Source organism: Malaclemys terrapin, chromosome 5, assembly GCF_027887155.1.
Source record: "Malaclemys terrapin pileata isolate rMalTer1 chromosome 5, rMalTer1.hap1, whole genome shotgun sequence".
NCBI classification, from domain to species: domain Eukaryota; kingdom Metazoa; phylum Chordata; order Testudines; family Emydidae; genus Malaclemys; species Malaclemys terrapin.
The window spans coordinates 45,059,901-45,081,724 of NC_071509.1; positions in this window are offsets into that span (position 1 = coordinate 45,059,901).

A 21,824-nucleotide genomic window follows, 5' to 3' on the forward strand; every position below is an offset into this window, starting at 1 on the left:
GGTGTCATGTGGCTCTACAGAAATGGGGTTCCCTACCCCATTCCAATGGTTCAGAAAGTGTAGGGACAAAGGTAGGGTCAACTACAGCCTCATTTCCCATCTGAAGATCAACTGAAACAGAGGGGAAGGAATTTATGGTTTATTTATGTATTAATTAAATATATAATGGACCCAAGCTGTCCTGCAGTGAGTACCAACCTCAGGGCAGACTGCTATGAACCAGGGTGCAAATGACTTACAATCTTAAGGTTGAAAAGGTAATAAGTTCTATAATAAGCAAGCTCTTTAGGGCTCACCCAGGCTAAACAGCTAGGAATCCCTTGCTTGTGCTTAGAAAACTTGCCCCACCAGAGTCCAAGCAGCACAAAGATGCAGTTCCTTCTTGTTAGCAATTTTTATTCTTCTCCCGTTCTGCTTGGAGCTGCAACCTCAGCTGATGAGTCTTGCAAGTGAATTCTTCCCATCTTCAGGAGGAGGAGTAAATAACAAAGTATTTTGTCCTCTTTAATGTTCTACTCTAGTCTGTCTGGTGTCAACGGGCCTTCCTTGTACCTCAAGAATACCTTCTGTGGGAGATCAGCATTTCACACTAGTTAATTTCTTCCTCCTGTTTGGTGATTTACACAGACCATGGCTACACTACTACTCGTGGAGGTGGTTTTATTATGTTAACAAGAGTGCTCTCCCAGTGGCACAGATCTTATAGCCGCGCAGCAGAATGGTACAGCTATACTGCTGTAAGCTCGCTAGTGAAGACATGACCACAGTTAGAGGCCTACAATGGTAATGTTCAAATATTACCTTACAAATAAGGGACACAGATGTTATAAGTGAGACTAATGCATGCAGCAATGCAAAAGCATTCAGTAAAATCTAAATACATTCTTACTATTAATAGGTATTAGGATTATAACACACAAGTTATTTATTCCAGCTATATATTTGTCTGTGTTCAACTCTGATATGGAGACCTTGGCATGAGCTAGTACCTGGTCTGCTAGCATCATACAATGTTTATTGTAGATGTGCTGACTGACACATGATACCTATGATTTTTGTTTTACCTGTGTTTTGTATGATTAAAGTGTAACAGTCGGAACAAATTTCAGGTAAAGGACCTAAAACCCAGTTTAAAGGGTTCAGTTAAAGTTGACTCCCTTGAAAAACTCCAGTCTTCTCCAACCTCTCCCCTCCCTCCCCCCCAGGGGGAAAAAAAAAGCCTGGGCAACTAGATAGGCTTTGATAGGCCCTTAACAAACTCAAGTCCTATCAGACTAGGAGAGAATAGCTGTAAGTAGATGAAATGTGACCTGTCCTCCCTTGGAACCAATTAAAAGACAAATCCTCAGTGGAAAGTTGTGGTTTAATTATGAAGAGGGTTATTAGTTCTGGGTCTGAGGTTCTCTTCTCATGGTTTTTCCCCAGTGTTCCATTGAGATGCGTAGGGTTTATGCCCTAGTGGGAACAAAGCAGGGCGGTTGCTCTCAAACTCCATGGATATGCACAGAGCTACTGAATACTCTTATGTGGCAGTTCCTGAGCCTCTGCATCTTCCACAGCTCTCCAATGGAGCCATGCTGCCAAAGAATCCAAGGCAGCACTGTGAACTGGCCATTCATATTAACAGGTTAGAAGACTGAAAGAAGACTGTGCAGGGGTTGGGGGTGGAGGTGGAGGTGGCCTTGCTACTGCAACCACATCATGGCAGAGGTTGGTGGCAAGGGCTATTGAACACAGTCCTCTACTCCAGTGGTCTCCAAACTTTTTGATCGCGCACCCCATCAGTAAAAAAAAATGTTGAGCACGCACCCCCTGGTGCACCGAAGTGCAAAAAAAATCACACCAAAACCACTCGGACTCCCGCCTGAAGTGGCGCCCCCCCCCTCCCAAAGCGCTCCTCCTGCCACACTCCCCCGAGGATCCTCTTGTGCACCCCACTTTGGAGACCACTGCTGTAATCAAATGGATGGGGGCTGACTCTTCTCTCCTCCAGGATGAACCATGGCCTGTTTAAGCCTGTAAGCAGCAATCTGGGGAATTGAGAGGTTCTAGCCTGCTTAAAGAGGAGTGATGATGGGGCCCCTCAGCAAAGAGCGCGTGTGGATGCTCATTGTCACTACCATTCCTAACAGAGGCAGGGCTATGGCATGAGGCAGGTCCACAAGGAGCCTCTATTTAGGAATGTGTCTGTGGCCCTGGAATGACTAAAATTTGACCCTACTGCTTCTTGCCCACACCCATCTGACTCCTTTCCATCTGTCAATCTTGGATCTAGTCTGCAGGCTCTCAAGCTAAAGGAGGAATAGTCTCTAAAAGAGTCGTGTGGATAGGGAGGAAGAGGTTGATGTGATGCATCTTGGCTGTAGTAAGGCTTCTGATACTTTCTCACATGTCTTTCTCATAAATAAACTAGAGAAATATAGTCTACACCTGTGTTTCTCAATTACCAGTCTGTGGACCGGTCCAGGTCCATGGCAGCCTCCTTGCTGGTCCCTGAGATTTCCCTGACACGGTTTAGGAAGGTAGCAAGCCAGTCCCTGGTATCTAAAATGTTGAGAAACACTGGTCTAAACAAACATACTATAAAGTGTGTGCAAAACTGGCTGGAAAATCCATATTCAGTAGTTATCAATAGTTCACAGTCAGGGCCGGCTCCAGGCACCAGCTTAACAAGCAGGTGCTTGGGGCTGCCAAGGGAGAGGGGCGGCACGTGTGGCAATTCGGGGGCGGCAGGTCCCTCACTCCCTCTAGGAGCGAAGGACCTGCCACCGAACTGCCTCTGCCGATTGCAGCTTTTTTTTTTTTTTTCCTCCCCCAATTGCTGCTGCTGCTCGCAATTGTGATCATGGCTTTTTTTTTTTTTGCTTGGGGCGGCAGAAATGCTGGAGCCGGCCCTGTTCACAGTCAACCTGGAAGGGCTTATGAAGTGGGGTCCCGAAGGGATCTTTTCTGTGTCAGGTTCTATTCAATATCTTCATAAACAATTTAGATAATGGCATAGAGAGTACACGTATGAAGTTTATGGATGATACCAACCTGGGAGGGGTGGCAAGTGCTTTGGAGGATAGGATTACAATTCAAAATGATCTTGACAAACTGGAGAAATTATCTGAATTAAACAGGATGAAATTCAATAAGGACAAATGCAAAATACTATATTTAGGAAGGAATAATCTAATCAAATACAGATACACAAATACAAAATGGGAGGTGACTGCCTAGGAAGGAGTACTGCAGAAAAATACTGGGGGGTTATAGCAGATCACAAACTTAATATGAGTCAACAAGTCTTTTGTCTGTATTAGCAGGAGTGTTGTAAGCAAGATATGAGAAGTAATTCTTCCACTCTACTCAGGACTGATAACGCTTCAACTGGAGCATTGGGTCCACTTCTGGGCACCACACTTCAGGAAAGTTGTGGACAAATTGGAGACCTCGGCCCCTGGCTTAAATTGCAGCAAGGGAGATTTAGGTTAGACATGGGGTGGCCAAACTTACTGATCCTCCGAGCCACATATGACAATCTTCAGAAGTTCAAGAGCCAGGGCACACCTGCTGGGGCTTCTGCCCATGGGAGGTACCTGTTGGGCTCAGGGCTTCAGCCCTGCTCCTGTTGAAGCCCCGAGCCTGGCAGGCATGCTCTGTGGGGCTGAAGCCCTGAGCCCCCCTCCCCACTGGGCAGAAACCCCTATCCCTCCACTCCATTGCAAAGTAGAGGTCCTAAGCTTCCTCCCTTCCCCTTCTCACCCACCCCAAGTCTGGTAGTTGGAGAATGCGGGGTGAGTGTGCAGGGCTCTGCAAGCTACACTTAAAGTGTAAAAGAGCTGCATGTGGCTCACAAGCCACAGTTTGGCCACCCCTGGGCTAGATGTTTGGAAAAAGTTCCTAATTGTAGGGGTAGTTCCACAGTCTCCCATTCCTGGAGGTTTTTAAAGAACAGGTTAAACAAATACCTGCCAAGGATGGTCTCGCTAATTCTTGCCACCATAGACTAGAAGACCTATCAAGGTCCCTTCCAATCTCACATTTATATGATTCTAAGAGGTGGCTGACTTACCCTTCCTTTCCGAGAGACAAGGTGGATGAGGTAATACCTTTTATTAGATCAACTTCTGTTGGTGAGAGCTCTTCTTCAGCTCTGTGTACACCGCTACCTCGATATAACGCGAGCCGATATAACACGAATTCGGATATAATGCGGTAAAGCAGTGCTCCGGGGGCAGGGCTGCGCACTCCGGTGGATCAAAGCAAGTTCAATATAACATGGTTTCACCTATAATGCGGTAAGATTTTTTGGACTCCTGAGGACAGTGTTATATCAAGGTAGAGGTGTACCTTGAAGCTTGTCTCTTTCACCAACAGAAGTTGGGCCAATAAAAGATATTACTTCACCCATCTTGTCTCTCTAATATCCTGGGACTGACATGGCTACAACTTTGCAAACTACCTACCTTTCTGCACAGGCTAGGGGAGACCTATCCATGGATCTGGAGTCTAATGGGCCCTAATGCAGTAAGTTTTGGTTTTTTATTGACCCACTCAAAAGTTGGAGGGGGGGAGGGATAATAATTCATCTTTTCACCCCTATTTCACCCCCCCTTTTTTTAAGAGAAAAAGAGAAATATATATTTAAACAGCATGCTTTTTTAGAACACAACAGTAATTCTCTCCAGGGTATAATATTCAGTGGGATGGACATTTTTTAATTATCAGCATTTTAAAATTTAATTTTTATTCTAGTTAATGTCTAACAAACTTTTTTTATATCTATTTTTATAGTGGAGGATAAGGTGTGCTGAGGAAAGATTCTGAAACTCTTAAATACAGCAATTAAGGAAATATATAATTATACTACTTCTGCTGGCACCTAAACAGGTGCTAGGCACCTCCCAAAATAGAAATAAGAAATTATCCCTGTCCTATGGAGTTTACAAATTAAGATCCAGATTCCTCAATTCTAGTCTAGTCTACTCTATATAAATTCTTATGTCCCCCTCATCACTGTAGTAGCTGGGTAACATCAAGCATGATGTAGTGAGGGGCAAACAATATAGTAGAAAGGAAGTGGTGTAGGAAAGACAGAGAGTAACACTGCCTGTTTTTAAAATAAATATAGGATTTTCACAGAAGTGCCCTCCATTTCTAGTGTTCTCTGTGTGGCATGTGAGTTGTGTGTAAACCCTACATGTCAAAGATCATAATTCTTAATATTGAGCATCCCGGATGTTAGTGTTTATGTTACACAAGCTTTCATTGGGCAAATGATGCGAAATTCAGAACTTAACATTTCCTGTCCATAACACACATACAGAGCAAGCCTTCTGCCTTTACTACTTATCTTTAAAATAATGTGTTTCAACTCAAAATGAACAGAAATCTATGTCCAAAAATAAATAAAATAAAAACTGCGGTTATACAAGCTATTTTTTTCTAATCAAAAATAGAAGACAGGATACCAAAGACGTATGACTGTGGTGGAAGCATTAGGCTATTGTCATGTTTCGGGGAGATGTCAGGTGATTCTGAAGTGCATATCAGGAGGAAAATATACATTCAGATGTCTCTGAAAAGCTCTTCTGACTAATTCAGGGCAGGGTCCTTCTAAGAGTTACTGCTGCATGGATTTTTATACTGAGTGTAGACTTGTTTAAGTCATTAAATTATGGTGAAACCATGTGAAGGAATAAAGATATATGCAGACTTAACTGTTAGTAGGTAGGATCATACAACACTGGACTTTAAAAACAAAAAAACAAAACAAAAAAAACTTTAGAATTAGCCTAGGTTAAAGATTAAACATTTGGGTCACATGTGGGGAATGTCCATACTAGTACACAGTGCTAAGAACCTTGAGTTAATTGGCAATCAATTAATACCAGGTAAAAAGTCTAGTGAATGCAAGCCTTATAATGGTAAACTCTTTGGCAGTGGGCCCATACTTTTCTCTGCTATGTACAGTGCCATGCACACAAATAGCACTTAAGAAATATTAATAAATAGGCAGAAATAATTAAGTTTCCTAATATAAATCTGTTTTTCAACTACTCTAGCTGGGAAATATTTCTTTAGTAACCCTACATATAGAAAGCTGGGTAATCTGAGCTTTAAAGTATGGTGGAACTCTGAAAAGTTACTCTTCAAAAATGGCATAATGCAGATCCCATCTTTATCATCTCTTAGAAGTTTTTATATCACATTAGTTTGGCACAATATTTTTTTTCTGTAGTGTCACCAGTTTACCCTGGGATTCAAACATCAATATATCTTCTCTCTTTCTTATTCATTATAACCAAATTAGGTGTATACAAGCGTAGGTAAAGTGCAATTTGTGTGTACCTGTACAATATACCTTAGGAGGATATTCTGAGCATCTACAGGCATGAATCTTTGACAGGCTGGGAAGATTTAGAACAATGCTAGCCCACTAGACCAAAGCGCAACAGAGGCTCTAATGGTGAGCTAAAAAGGATGTGGTTTGTTCTATAGAAGGACACAAAAAGGTGGGTGGACAGAAAAGTGGGCTGGCTGAATGTAACAAGGTAGCAGAAAGGAGTTATAATGTAGCAAAAGGAAATGGCTGAGTCCTAAACAAGTGAAAAAGACTGAGAATTGGAGAAAATAGATATACAAAAACCAATATGACTGAAAAGACTTCTATTGAGCTTATTGTACTTGTTTTTTAAGGATGTTAAGCTCTCTGTGGTTTTTAGGAAGAGAGATGGAGGGAGAGAAAGCAATCATTTTAAAGGTGTTACAGTTGATTCTGATACTCCCACAGTTCTCAGAGCAGTAATCACATCATCTGAAGAACAGCTGTGTGTGGCTCGAAAACTTGTTTCTTTCACCAACAAAAGTTGGTTCCCTAAATGATATTACCTCACGCACCTTGTCTCCTACCAAAACAGAAACAGATTATTTGACCAAAACCAAAAGGACATCTGAGGTCTTGTCCTCACTAGTGAGTTAACATGAGTTATGTCTCAAGTGCTCCAATTAACTTCATCCATTTCCACACACAAAAACCTGACACTAGTTTGTAGTGGTGGCAATAACATGAGTTGACTAGTATGTTGGGGTGGCGGGTTTATAGGGCACACCTCAAGTGAGCTTCCCTCAAGAGACACTCCAATTTTTTGTAGTATGGATTCAAGCTCATGCCACAACAATCAAGCTATTACTTCAGTGATTTTCCAGAACCCCCCCACACACACACACACCCTGCCCGCCTGCCACCCCAGAGCCTTTACAGAGAGTGGAGGTAAAGAAAAAGTTGTGGTGAAAGAGGAAATGATTTGGATACTTCTGTTTCAGTTATAATGGGGTGGTACCACCACTAGAGTTAAATTTGAGACTAATATATTTTTTTAACATAGGATTTTTCTAAGTGCTCTAAAATTGACTCTTTCTTTCTTTCTTTCTTTCTTTCTTTCTCTGTGTTGCTGTAGCACCTAGGCGCCCCAGTCTTGGGCCAGGATGCCACTTCGCTAGGCACTGTACAAACAGAACAAAAAGTTAGTCCCTGTCCCAAACAAATTACAACCTAAGTATAAAAGCTTGTCTATGCTGGGAATTTACATTGGCACAGCTATGTCTATCAGGGGTGTGAAAAATCCATGCCCCTAAGAGACATAGCTATGCCGACCTGCTCCCAGTATAGATCATGCTAGGTTGATGAAAAAATTCTTCCATTGACCTAGCTACCACCTCTCAGGGAGGTGGTTTACCTAAACTGTGCTGCTGTAGTGTTTTAAGTGTAGACATACCCTAAGGTCCTGTCTACACTAGCACTTATGTCAGGAAAACTTTTCTCACTCATGGATGTGGAAAAAACAAACAAACAAAAAAAACCCTGAGATAAGTTTTGCTGGATAAACGCTCGTGTGCACCATGCTATGTCAGCAGGAGACACTCTCCTAGAGCTATCGCCACTTGTTGAGCTGGTTTTATTATGTCAAAGGGAGAGCTCTGTCCCATCGGCATAATGCAGCTACACGAGTGCTCTTACAGCAGCATGCTGTATTGGTACAACTGTGCCACTGTAAGCTTGTAAGTGTAGACATGGCCTAAGACAAGAGACAACAAATGGATAAAGAGAGTCTGAGGAGTGAGTACAAGTAAACAGTAAGACAGAATTAGACAGCATGATAGGCAGAGATTTCAGCAAGCCAACAGCCTTACCATTGTTCAGATTTTTGTAGGCATCATGGCAAAGGAGAGTTTTGAGAAGGGACCTGAAGGTGGATAATGAGGTGTCTTTGTGGCTGTTTACAGGGATCTCCTCCCAAGCATGGGGGGCAGCACAAAACTGCTTGTTTGAAAATGTAACAAGTGGGTTATGGAAGCTGGCATCATGGGCCGACTGGAGGCAGGAATAGACCTTTCTTGGACTGTCTTAATAGGTAATAAGTATCAAAGGGGTAGCCGTGTTAGTCTGGATCTGTAAAAGCAGCAGAGAGTCCTGTGGCACCTTATAGACTAACAGACATATAGGAGCATAACCTTTCGTGGGTGAATACCCACTTCTTTGGATGCATGTAGTGGAAATTTCCAGAGGCCGGTATAAATATGCAAGCAAGAGTGAGTCAGGCTAGAGATAACGAGGTTAGTTCAATCAGGGAGGATGAGGCCCTCTTCTAGCAGTTGAGGTGTGAACACCAAGGGAGGAGTAACTGCTTTTGTAGTTGGCTAGCCATTCACAGTCTTTGTTTAATCCTGAGTTGATGGTGTCAAATTTGCAGATGAACTGAAGCTCAGCAGTTTCTCTTTGAAGTCTGGTCCTGAAGTTTTTTTTGCTGCAGGATGGCTACCTTTAAATCTGCTATTGTGTGTCCAGGGAGGTTGAAGTGTTCTCCTACAGGTTTTTGTATATTGCCATTCCTAATATCTGATTTGTGTCCATTTTTCCTTTTAGGTAGGGACTGTCCAGTTTGGCCGATGTACGTAGCAGAGGGGCATTGCTGGCATATGATGGCGTATATTACATTGGTGGACGTGCAGGTGAATGAACCATTGCAAGCGATGTTGTTTTTCCACAATTTCTGCCTGTGCATATCAGCGGAAGCATTCTATGTATAGGTCCAGACTGTCATTTCAACCCTCAGGAGGAGTCCATGGGGAGTTCTTCTTCTTGTGCTGTTGGTGGGAGAGCATCTGTGTATCAGTGTTATCTTGAAAGTATTCTTTGAGTCAGAGACGGCGAAAGTAGGCTTCCAGATTGCCGCAGAACTGTATCATTTTTGTGGGGGTGGCAGGGCAGAAAGAAAGTCCCTGAGATAGGACAGACTCTTCTGCCAGGCTGAGTGTGTAGTTGGATAGATTGACGATATTGCTGGGTGGCTTAGGGGTACCACTGTTGTGGCCCCCTGTGGCAGGTAGGATTTTAGATAGCTTACAGTCCTTTTTCCTTTGTAGAGAGGTGAAGTGTGTAATGTAGATCTCCTGTCTTATTTTAGCGAAGTCAGTTTGTGTGGAAGTTTGGTTATTTATGAACGTCTCCAGGTTGGAGAGCTCTCTTTTGATGTTTTTCTGTTTGCTGTATAGGATGCTGATCAGGTGATTCCTCAGTTTCTTTGACAGAGTATGGCATAATCTCTCACTGTGGTCTGTGTAGTATGTAGATAGCAATGGATTTTTCACCTTCAGTCCATTTGGTATGATGTCCATCTGTTTGCATTTGGAAAGGAAGATGATATCTGTCTGTACTTGTGCAAGTTTCTTCATGAGGTTGATGGATTTCCACTCCATATGGCTAAATGCAGTGCCTTGCATGGTGTCAAGTATCAAAGGGGTAGCCGTGTTAGTCTGGATCCGTAAAAGCAGCAAAGAGTCCTGTGGCACCTTATAGACTAACAGACATTCACGGTTCATTCACCTGCACGTCCACCAATGTAATATACTCCATCATATGCCAGCAATGCCCCCCTGCTATGTACATCGGCCAAACTGGACAGTCCCTAAGTAAAAGGATAAATGGACACAAATCAGAGGAGTTCCAGTCCTCTACTCAGGTGATTTGTGTACTGTGCACAATAGTACTCGCAACCTGCCTTTCTGCCCAGGGTCTGGGACCACAATGGAGCTGCTTTTGTTCACTTTTGCAGTAGTTCAGAACCCCACAAACAACGCCCCCCCCCCATTATATCCAACCATCTGCACGAATCCCACCCTGGGACAGTGGATAGTACTGTGTTGGGCGTATGAATGCTGGATGGTGGAATGGGACTGGGATGATATGGGAGGGACTAGTTGCAACACTGAAAATTGCACAAGATAGATCAGTGCAAGAGTCCCAGCCGGGTTGAATCAATTCACTGCTGGAGTAGGCTCAGTGAACTCAGGCTGTGCAGCACAAGGCACAATGGCTGGGTTTAGGCATGTTTGGTGCCTGGCACAGGCACACACTGCTGAGACCAGGGTGTGGAACTGAGAACAGATATGGTGAGTTCTGCTTTAGAACACCTATTGAAATGACTGGAGCAGGTCACATCCTCAGAGATCATCAAAGATTTGAAAACCCAGTTTGTTGACCAAATCTTTGAGAAGAGTTGGGTTTCCAGAAATACAGATTTCCTAGAACCCTTTGAGGAATAAAGGATTGTCATCAAAGGGGCAGCTGAGAGCTCCACTCTGGGGGATTTGAAGTGGGAGAGCAGAACTACAAAGAGTGAAAGTTGTGCACCTTTCCTGCATTGACATATTGGGCAAGGGCTAGGGAGTGGAAACAATTTTTTCTCTACCTCCCCTTCAAATTCTTCTCCCAACAATTTCTCCCTATGGCTGACCCACTAGGTCTGCTCCCTCCAACCCCTACACTTATCCATGCCCCCCTATTTCTTCCTCCCCTTCAAAAAATGCTTCCTGACCCAGATCCACAAAGGGGCCTCTACCATAAAGGGGTTTCTAACTTCTGAAGACTTATAGTAGTGCATTTTTTTAAGGTGGTGGAGAAGCAAGTTCCCTGACCTCTAAGCTATATTTGCTGCTGCACACAACAAAGCTGATCAACACTTATGGCCTGATTCTGCTTCTATGTGGTTTTAGACAATGTAGCTCCATTGACTTTAACATATAGAGAAAGAACATAGCATAAGAATGGTCATACAGGGTCAGATCAGTGGTCAATCTAGGCCAGTACCCTGTTTTCCGACAGTAGCTGATGACAGATTCGTCAGAGGGAATGAACAGAACAGGGCAATTATAGAGTGTTTCATCTCCTGTCATATCACCTCACTATTTACCCCCTTTTCCTGATCATTTATGAATATGTTGAACTGCACTGGTCCCAGTACAGACCCCTGGGGGTCCCTGCTATTTATCTCTCTCAATTGGGAAAACTGAATATTTATTACTACCCTTTGTTTCCTGTCTTTTAACCAGTTACTGATCCATGAGAGGAATCCCCCTCTTATCCCATGACTGCTTACTTTACTTAAGAGCCTTTGATGATGGACCTTGTCAAAGGCTTTCTGAAAGTCCAAGTACACTATATCCACTGGATCACCCTTATCCATGTGTTTGTTGACATCCTCAAAGAATTCTACTAGATTGTTGAGGCATGATTTCCCTTTAGAAAAGCTGTGTTGACTATTCCCCAACATATCCTGTTTATCTATGTGTGATTTTTACTATAGTTTCAACCACTTTGCCTGAACCTGAAGTTAGACTTACCAGCCTGTAATTGCCTGGATTGCCTCTGGAGTCTTTTTTTAAAAATCGGCATTACGTTAGGAATCCTCCATTCATCTGGTACAGAGGCTGATTTAAATGATACATAACATACCACAGTTAGTACTTCTGCAATTTCATAGTTGAGGTCTGTCAGAACTCTTGGGTGAATACCATCTTGTCCTGGTGACTTTCACTGTTTAATTTATCAATTTGTTTCAAAATCTCTTCTTCTGACACCTCAGTCTGGGACACTTCCTCAGACTTGTCACCTATAAAGAATGGCTCAGGTGTGTGAATCTCTCTGACATCCTCTGTAGTGAAAACAGCTGCAAAGGATTTTGACTTCAATGGAATGACCTTAGTGTGAGTAGAAGGAGACTCAGCTGGCTGTTTCTCTTAAAATTATGCTAACCGCTAATATTGATAGTTAAGGCTAGGATTTTCAAAGGGGCCTAAAGGAGCTAGAAACACAAATCCCATTGAAAGACAAAGGCCTCTGGGGACTTTACTTCCTCAGGCCCCTTTGAAAATACCAGCCTAAATTGTCATAATTCGGTTTTACAATTCACACCCAGTGAGATGAATGGGGCAGTTTACACCTCACTTAGAACCTGATCAAATAACCTTTAAAGTCAATGAGGGCATGGCTATACTCGAAACTCCAAAGCGCTGCTGTGGGAGCGCTCCCGCGGCAGCGCTTTGAAGTGCGAGTGTGGTCGCGGCACCAGTGCTGGGAGAGAGCTCTCCCAGTGCTGCAGATACTCCACCTCCCCGAGGGCATTAGCTTACAGCGCTGGGAGCGACAGGGAGGAGGGCCATGGGTGAAGCAAGGGGGAGTCATCAGAACCCTGAGAAACACCTGTGTCTCTCCTCATCCCTCTTTTCCTTCAAGGAAGCATCATAGCACACAGGAGAGATGGCTGTGATTCCTTCTAATGAATACTTGTAGAGGGAACTTGTAGAAGTATTTAGCTGTAGTTAAAATGGTCTCCTCAAACAGTCTGCAAAAAGGAAAAAAAACAGTTGACATTCTAAAAACTGCTCAGTTCCTTCAGTATGCCTGATATTGGACTAAATGGTCCATCTTTTGGGATTTTTAAAACAATCTGAGCAAGCCAACAGGGAATGTGTATTTAAATTTGACTTTGTGTGTTTGCCAGTGTGATTGTCTGGCACATCAATGATAAACCTTTGACTGTACAGGCCTACAAAGTGTACGTGGAGCTAATTGTTTGTAAAACAAATGCAAATTATGTCATTTATTTTCAGTGTAGCTAATCATTGAGGCTGGCACTTCAAAACATTATATCGATACAGTACTTATGCAAAGCAATAACTGTGCAAAAAAAATTCAGCAAATGTTCAGTGATGTTATACAAATTCTCAGCTTCTAACCAGACACTTCCTGAAGTAGCATGCTGTGAATCATATTTTTGGACAAGCTTCCTTGATACTGAAAGATTATCAATACAGTCCAGTCTTTCTGTATACGCATTAAAAACAGCCAAACAGTTCAAGTGCTTAGTTCAGAGACCTGCAGAATTTGGAGAGATTGTACTCCATTGCTCAAGCATAGCACACTTCAGAGCTTCCATTCCCACTCCCAAGGACACCCTACTATTAGGTCTTGTCCACTACAAATAGATGCACTAGTGCAACCCCCTAATACAGATACACACTACATTGGTTTAAACCATGATCTTTTTCAGTGCAGTTCATCCTGGGTTCAAATGCCATCCATTCCTACTAACATGCCCATCATGCCCTATAAATGGTCCCCCTTCATTAAAACTTCACCTCACAACACCCTTTGCTGGAGACACAAACCCCCTGCAGACAAGGACCACAGGAGTTCAGTTGGACTCTGAGCTTGAATTTGCCTACACTATAGATCTTTGAGCCCTATGGGAAAACCACAAACTTGTTTATCCTGAACATTTGGGGACTATCCAGACTAAACTCTGAAAATGTGATAATCACCTCATGTTAACTGGCAATTGATTGAATCAAGAGGAATCAAACTCTAGTATAGACATTTGTATCTTCTGAGCAGTGAGTCATCTTTTGACAGTCCTCTGAGATTGTGAAGATGCACACAATGCAAACAGTGAATTTTTTGGGGGGGGAGAGGGGGTAGGGTGGAGGGAAGAAAGGAGCTATAGGTCATCTGTTCAGAACCTGTGTTCAGTTTGTGTGTAACTTGGTAGAAAATGTTAGCTTGACCTCAGTGGCTCCTTACCAATTTCCAGTCCCATGGGCCTTTATCTGCAGATTTCAGAGGGTGTGAATAATTTTGGTTATGGAAATTGGATAGCAAGCATAACTAAACTAATACCAACTGTACACTATCAAGAGTCCCAGAGGGACCACCTAAAATTAATAATTAATCATTAATAAAGTAATTGGACTAGTTCCCGAGTCTTCATTCAAGGAAAACTCCTGATGAAGTAAATGAGAGTTTTTCCTGGGTAAGGACTAAGGCCATGTCTACATTACAAACGTACGTTGATGCAAGGTATGTCGGCATAAAGCCACCGTAGTTAGTCTATCGCTTGTGCACGTGGTTGCTTGGCTCCTTGTGTTGGCAGTGCACATACTCACCAGGACAGTGTGGTGCACCATGGGTAGGTATCCCAGTGTCCAACCTGTCACCATTCAATGCCCTGTCTTTTGGGAAGTTTTGGCAATGCATGATGGGGCTGAAACAAGTTGCACTGGGTTTACTGGGAGCATAGGATCAACATCCCAGTGTGAAACTGTCTCCATCCCTTAATATTATCTTTATCCCATAACTTTCATGCCTTTTTTCAAAATCCCACAAAACAGCATGGCCCTCCTCCCTGTCGCCATCTGTGACAGAAGCATGGAGCCTGCACAGCTCTGCACTATTGTCATGAACATTGCAAGCACAGAGCACAAGATCCTGTAAAATTTGCAGAGCCGCAAGAAGAACTGAATTGGTGGAGAACATGATGATTTCTTGGAGGACAGATTGTTGTGGGACACAGAAGCAATTAAAGGTTGTTGGTAGAATTCACAGAATCGCTGAGGATGGTGGAGTGCCCTTTCTGGGCCCTAGAAATGAGCACTGATTGATGGGATTGCATCGTAATGCAGACTTGGGATGATGAACAGTGGCTGCAGAACTTCTGGATGCACAAGGCAACATTCCTGGATCTGTGTGTTGAGCTCACAACAGCCCTCCAGAGTAGGGACACCAGAATGAAAGCTGCACTGTCAGTGGAGAAGCAAATGGCAATCACACTATGGAAACTTGCAATGCCAGGTTGCTATCAGTCAGTTGGAGATCAATTTGGATTCAGGAAATCCACTGGGGGGCTATTGTCATTTAAGTGTGCAGAGTCATTAATTGCCTCCTGCTATACAAGACTGTGACTCTCAGCAATGTGCAGGACATAGTGGATGGATTTGAAGCAATGGGGTTCCTGAGGAGTGACAAATGGCAAGCACATCCCTATTTTGGCACCAAATCATCTTGCCGCTGAGTACATCAATAGAAAGGGCTACTTCTTTATTGTTATGCAAGTATTAGTGGATCACTGGCATCAGTGTGGGCTGGTCAGAGAAGGTGCATGATGCTCTCATCTTTAAGAACACAGGACTGTTCAGAAAGCTGCAAGGAGGGACTTGCTTTCCCAACCAATGGATTACCACTGGGAATGTTGAAATGCTACTAGAGATCCTGGGTGACCCACCCTACCAATTGCTCCCCTGGCTTATGAAGTCATACACTGGCCATCTCGACAGCACCAAGGAACAATTCAACTACTGGCTCAGCTGGTGCAAAATGACAGTTGAATATGCTTTTGGTAGATTGAAGGGATGCTGACGTTGTTTACTCACAAGATTGGACCTTAGTGTGAAAAATATCCCAATGTCTATAGCTGCCTGTTGTGTCCTTGTGACGTTATGAGTGTGATATAATATCTCAATTAACTCTTTCTGGCCCTGTCATCTTTCAATAACTCAGACTGACCTGACCCATGGCCGAACTTTATAAACTGGTTAGGAAGATATGTAAATGAATAGCGCTTTGAAATGCAAATCTGCATTGTTAGAAGTAGAAGGGTAGATGTTTGCTCAGGTCTTGTGATATAAGCAAACAAGTCTTGTCTATTACTATAGCTTTGATTCAAAGATCAAAAAAAGGAATATTAACATTTAGGAAGACAGTATTATTGTCTATATGTCTCTTTGAAGGTTGTGATAACCTGTATCTGAACTGTTTAATGGATAAATTACCCTGTGCTAATTGCCAGGATGTTTGGGAGAAGGAGAGTTAAGCCTATTGTTTTCTCAGGCCAAAAGGCCGCTGGAAATGTATAAGAACCTTGGGACACGATCCTTCTTCACCCTAATCTTCTATGATTCTATGACGGTGATCAAGGCATGCATGCCCAGACACCTCCCCCCGCCCATCTCTGAAGCTGCTCCAGGCACGCTGGAACACACGCGCTTCCTGGGCTGCCGGGGAAGAGGTGCGTGTTCCACAGCAGATTTTTTTTTTGAGTTTTTCTGTGTGGGGGCACAGAAAAATGCAGGCCATATGAATTCTCCCTCACGAGTAGTGTTTGCTGTCTGAGAAGCCCCATTATGTCCTGGTGCATCTCCCTCTCCTTTTTCTGCTGGGACCCCAGGCCTTTCTCCTCTCCACTCTTTCCTTCTCCAGACTGTCCCAACTGTTCAGCCTCTGGGCCCTGTGATCATGATCTGATGCAGCACTGCCTTGCAGGATCTCATTGAACATGTCATCCTTGGTCCCCTTCTTTCTCCTCCTTATCTGGCTCAGGCATTCCGCGGGTGTGGAGGGGGGATCCTCAAAGCCATGATGGCAGCAGCTATAGATAAAACACAGAGCTACCACTGTCAGTATGTTCACTATCTAAAGAGAAACTTAAGATGCAGAACTCACTCCCTTTGTTCCCCTAACATTTTAAGCACTACACGCTCATTCTCACTTCTACTTGGGATTGCTTGTGCATGATGCCAGTCACAGCACCAGCCATGCTAAGTATGCCCTGCTGGGGGCTAGGGAAACGAAAAAGGAATAGTTGGGTTGCACAAAACTATTAGCATAGGGCCGTGGCACTGAATACTGGCACCTTTTTCCATAGGCAGTGGTGAATTTAATTGATCTCTCCCTCCTGAGGGTGACAAAGGCAGAGAGATCACAGCTGCTGCTGGCATCCTGAAGCTGCCCAGGCCAATATTTTGCTAGCCTGTGTACTACAGTGATGCCTCTGGAAGTTATCTTTGAGTGCATGGGAAAGTGTCCCACCGTGATGGAAGAAGTAAGGCAGCTCTCCCCAGATACCTTCGTCAGAGAATTGCAGAGTAACTCCATGGAAGTTTCATAGAGATCTCTCAGGAGGTTTCAAGGGACATCCCTGTGTAAATAAACAAACTGCTAAGCATGCCCTCCCTCCAACTCTAGAGGGGACTGAACAGCAGATAGCAACTCTACCTCTCTTGGTTGTACCACTATTCTTCTAGCATGAGTAAATTAAAGAAAAATCAAAACCTGTGTCCTGCTATTTTGGAGGGTGCCATCCTGTAATAGCAAATGTATGTATATACTTACCCGAGGTTTCTTCCTCTGCACTGGCCTCACCTGTGCTTGACTGGCTGGACTGCAGTGAAGTGAAAAACAGGTCCTGGCTCACTGAGTAGCTAGATCCCCTGGTCTCCTGTCCCCCATCCTCCTCCTTGTCCACCTCCTCACAGTTAACAGCAGGGGCATGGGCAGCGGGTGGAGCCCCCCTTTGGGGAGGCTAGCTCCTGGCTCCGCCCCTTCCGCCCACATCCTCCCTACGGCCGGAGCCCCGAGACCCCCTTCCCCCCTGGGGCCGGAGCCACTAGCGCCCCCCCACGCCCAGAGAAGCCCTGATCACCTGCCCCCCCAGCTGCAGGAGCTCTGGGCCAGCCGAAGCCCTGAGCGCCCCCAAAACCCAGAGGAACCAAAGCCCCCAACCTGGAGGAGCCCCAGGCTGGCCTAAGCTGCGCCGTGCCTCCCGTCCCCGGACCCAACCCGCCCAGGAGGAAAGCATCTGTTAGAAGATGCATTTGATATGTCCCATGCAGGTTCCGGGGCGGCTGAGGAGGCAGTATGTGCTTCCTCAGCCACCTTGGAACCTGCATGGGGCATAATAAAGCAAAAACTTCGCCGCCGAACCCTGCAACTGGGAGCCCAGCGGCAGCGGCAGTGCCGGGGAAGGCAGAGCCTCACCTGACCTATTATACTGGCTGCCCATGAGCAGGGGCCTGTGACTTGTGCTTCTTGGTGGTATCGATGGTGGTTTGTGGGGTGGTGGTGCGGTGTCTCAGTTGAGTATGGTATGCAACTTATTGTAAAAGCAGCAGGCCTGCAGCTTGGCACCAGACCGATTGTTGGCCTCCCTGCCTTCTGGTATGCCTGTTACAGTTCCTGGGCTTTCATATGGCATTGCTGCTGGTCCTTGACAAAGCCCTTCTCCTGCATCCCCCAAACAATCTGCTTGTAGGTGTCAATGTTTTCTATGGCTGGTTTGGAGCTGTGCCTGCACAGCCTCTGCACTCCACAGGCCCAGGAGATCCAATAACTCTTGTCTACTTCAGGCCAGAGCACATCTGGAGCATGCAACCAGCATGGTCAGCTGGGCATTTCACTCAACAATGGAGTGTTGGTAGGTATGCTCATCAAGTCAGGCAATCAGGAAAAGGAATTTCAAAAATTTGTGGGTCAATAAAGGGGGTCTACCTCATTCCTGGGCTGGGGCATTGTGGAGTTCATAATGGTGACCAGAGTGGTTATTGTGGAGCATTGTGGGACAGCTACTAGAGGACTGTTAGGGTACACCTAGGTAAGACAGTGTCTACATGTGCACTTTGCTGACCTCCATACATTGACCTTGACAATGCCACTTGGGGAGGTGGTGTTACTATGTCGGCCTAACAGGCCACTTATGTAAGTGGAAGACAAATTTCAGTGTGCACACATGAACAACTAGGTTGATGCAAGGCAGCTTACATTGACCAAACTTTGTAGTGTAGACCAAGCCTAAATAACTCCCTAGTAAAGTCTGAGGCCTGCAGAAAAGGAAGAAATAGTTTTCTTATGTTTGTGTGAGGTTATGCTGTGTGCTACATTGATAGCCCTGGACACTGTGGTACCATATTTACCCAAAGATCAGGTAGAGCATGGGTCCCCGCTGCCTTTTGGAGAAGTTCAGTAGCCTTGACTATTCAATCTTTGACACCTCCGATGAGAATGCTACATAGGGATGCCAATTAATGTCATTTGTAATGTATTGTGAGGTTTTTTTGTTTTTGTTTTTTTCCCATTTGGACATCTGTTTACTGGAAACTGACTGAGACCACTAACTCTATTTATTATTACAAGCATTTTTATAGTAACCATCACTTTCTTATCAATGTCATTTGTCATACTACAGGCCATCAAGTAGCAATGGGCTGGAGTTGAACCTAGAAGCAAAAGGTTCCCATATCCTTTGGTCTGACCCAGTATGGCCGTTCTTATGTTCTTATCCCACCGCAATTTCATTCAGCTATCTAATCCAGTGATACTCAGCCCTCATTAGTTCAAGAACCAAATTAGCGATTAGCATTACCCCAAAGAGCCAAATAAGATTAAAACTTAGTGCAAGTTGATAACTTAATTGGTTAATAACATAGTAAAAGCATTCTGATTGGTTAATAACTTAGACTGGTTAATAATTAAAGGAGATGCATTAAAGAGCCATTTGCAACTCCCGTGCCTCAGTCAGAGCATCACTGATGTAACCCCTCTTGTATATGCATCTCAAGGCCAAGATAAAGTTCTTTCCTTCTCTCTTAGGTGATAAGCAGATATTTCAGTGTTCTTCATTGCAAGGCCTGCGAGCAGTGGTGGCTCCCATCGACCCTAAGTGTGGCTCACTAAGTTCCCTGTAAGCTGCGAGGCCACACAGCAGGCTATAAATAGAAGTGCAGCAGCTCTAAGAGAAAGGAGAGGAGAAAGGTAGGGGGTGGGTGGGAACTGGGGAGGAGAGCAAGTTGGGGTTTGCAAGGCTGCTGTGGTCCTCTCCCCCAGCCCCAGAGCTCCCTGCTGCCAGAGGGGAGAGAGGCCCCTTCCCCGGAGCTAGATGCTGCAGGCAGGGAGAGGACTGGGGGCAGTCCTCTGGCCCCAGCCCTGGGGCAGCCTGCTTGCACCCCAAACTCCTCATCCCTGCCCCACCCCAGAGCCCGCACCCCCAGCCAGAGCCCTCACCTCCCCCCCGCATCCCAACACTCTGCTCCAACCCTGAGCCCCCTCCTGTATGCAGAACCCCTCATCCCCGGTCCCACCCAAGAGCCCTCACCCCCAGCCAGAGGGATGAAAAGAAAACAGAGGAACAAATTGACCAACCAACATTTGGACTGCCTTACTAGGATTGCGATGACAGATTACAAATACTGCATGAACAAAGTCAAGGAGGAACAGGCACACTTTCGCTTATTCAGTTTTTAAAGTAAGGTTTGCATTATTCTGCTCTTAAAAAGTTTACTTGCATAGGTGCCTTTTTAATTCCATATGTTTTGTTGGTTATTATTTTATAAAAGGAGTATCATTTTATTGTACAAGTAGACTTTGTTTTAGTTACACGAGTGTCTTTGTAACATTACATCATTAAGGAGTAGTAAGCAATGTGTTAATTTAGTAGTTGATGTGGCTCTCACATTGAAGGTTTTTTGTCAAAGTGGCCTCCCTTCAAAAATAGTGAAGAGCACTGAGATATTTGTTTCCTTCCTGTTCATGCTAAGGACTGAGTTCTTTCTTAAAGTGTGGGTGCAAAAACCAATTTAGCAGCTTGGTCTTTCTACTCCCCCCCCCCCCCCCCGCCCCAAGCTGTAGTAAAATACAAAGCATTTAGCCAAGTGGAAGGAATATTATTTCATCATAGTAAGTCAATCAGCTCCAACCTTTATAATGAAGCCACATGAAAAAGTGAAACTGCAGTCTCATTAAGTTGTTTGCAGAGTATATGAGTCAGAACGGTTCTGAATTTCCATGCAACAGCTCATTAGGATTGTGTATAGATTAATAATTTCCATTCTCTGACAGAGATATTGCCATATTTACTGTATATGAGGTATACTCTGTGACCTAATAAGTAATCTCCAGCAAATTTGCTGTACATTTTAAGTTCTTAAATCATTGCAACGTATTGAAATTTTTAGTTTGAATTGTTTTAATATTTAAGCTTCTTAGACCATGTCTAAACTATGAAAAAGGTGAGTTTTTAACAATTGTTAACTAATGCATTAACATCCCAGTCTAGATAAGGCCAGTTGTAGTTTTAACACTTGTTTGCTGGTCACGGTGAACTCCAAACTCCCCCAAGGTTTTAATTCAACCACGTAACTCGTCTTGTCTACACTAAGATTTTAACATATGTTATTTAACATGTACCACAGGTTAAAAAACACGCCTTATTCCTTTTGAAGATAGGCAAAGCCACTATGAACTGTGACTTGCACTGGTTACCATATACTTGGAGTTGCAGTTTATTACTTTATTCTGATTTTGAGCTGAGTTCAGCTATATAGGGGCAGTCATGGTTTATTGGGCTTATATTCCATATTAGAGACATCCTTTATTGCAGCTACATTGGCTGAAATCTTCAGTCTAGAGAGAGGATTTAGGCCTTGTCTAGAAATAGACATTGCACCAGTTTAACTAAAACCAATGATTGACTTTATACCAAAGTAAGACACATTTAAATGAAATCAGCATCCATACAGGATTTGCAGCAGTTTAATGCTTGTCTACACATGAAAATTAAATCAGGTAGGCTGTGAATTTATAGAGGAATAGCTATATCAGAATAACTACTTGTGTAGACAATCCCTTACTAAATCAGTTTAAAATCACACTTTAAATTAAACTGGTACAACTTTCTAGTGTAGTCAAGCCCTTAGTTTCAGGTGTCTCAAGTCATTCCTTTCTTCCTCCTCTTGTTCTCCTGTGGGAGTTTTACACCTCAGGTTACTTGATCTGCACCCCTGTATCCTCATCCACAAAAATGTTTATACAGATATACTCTCTGAGAATGCTATGATAGTCTGTTATGAAATATCCATTTTATGAGTCCCAAATCCATGCATAATTTTATTCATTG